At 41.3% G+C, this 1,087-nt stretch overlaps 1 long non-coding RNA gene across 2 annotated transcripts in view; it reads right to left on the reverse strand.

Annotated features, from left to right (window-relative positions):
* Nucleotides 1-1,087, reverse strand: part of LOC128880411 (uncharacterized) — a 6,496-nt gene that overhangs the window by 4,090 nt on the left and 1,319 nt on the right. The gene's annotated exons all lie outside the window — the stretch shown is intronic.

Here is a 1,087-nt window from a genome sequence, read left to right on the forward strand (position 1 = left end):
GCATACAGGGGTAGCTTAGCGCCTACGAGAAGGCAACCGGACCGACATACTAGCTAACACAGGATGCCGCATGATAGGGGTACCTCAGCGCCTACAGTGTAGCAACAGGGACTACAAACAAACTAACTTCGGTTGACATCTAACAGGGGCATACTCGCGCTTACTTCATGACAACTAACATTTCGTTCGCCTATCGTTCAGGCCGCGTCGATCATCGGTAAGTGACACTAATTTTTCGTACATATTTGGACACCTACTAAAACCTTCAAACATCCTTTAACAACTCCTGAAACCTCTTAACAGCTAATACGTTCTAACATTTCCTGACAACTTTTGACACCCCCTAACACATTCCACATATTCTACTAGCTCATAACACTTCCTGACATCACCTGCAACATCCTAACACCATCTAATATCTCCTAATCCTGATATCGAAATATAAAATCCTGTCGAAATTAAAAATTATACCACCTCTTCGCATATCATGTTATCTTGATACAAAAAGGTAAGTTTCGAGACAAATATAAAAATTGTGTCACCTCTTCGAGTCCCGTATTCGCCTGATACAAAAAGCTAAGTTTTAAGGTAGGTACGTAACAATCCGACATTTCTCATCACCATTTTGAGCGGGGAAATTTGCAACATTGTTGAACTTAACGCTGCTCAAAACTTCAACAATGTTGCAAATGGCTTCCCCGAAACTTCAACAATGTTGCAAAGTCAACCATGTTGCAAATCGCTCCTCTCAGAACTTCGACAATGTTGCAAACCGTTTCTCCCGATACTTTAACAATGTTGCAAACCCAACAATGTTGAAAATCGTTTCTCCCGATACTTTAACAATGTTGCAAACCCAACAATGTTGCAAATCGCATCTCCCGAAACTTCCACAATGTTGCAAATCGCATCTACCGAAACTTCCACAATGTTGCAAACCCAACAATGTTGCAAATCGCATCTCCCGAAACTTCCACAATGTTGCAAACCCAACAATGTTGCAAATCGTTTCTCCCGAAACTTCCACAATGTTGCAAACTCAACAATGTTGCAAATCGTTTCTCCCGAAACTTCCACAATGTTGCAA

Source organism: Hylaeus volcanicus, chromosome 7 (genome assembly GCF_026283585.1).
Source record: "Hylaeus volcanicus isolate JK05 chromosome 7, UHH_iyHylVolc1.0_haploid, whole genome shotgun sequence".
Classification (NCBI taxonomy): Eukaryota; Metazoa; Arthropoda; class Insecta; order Hymenoptera; family Colletidae; genus Hylaeus; species Hylaeus volcanicus.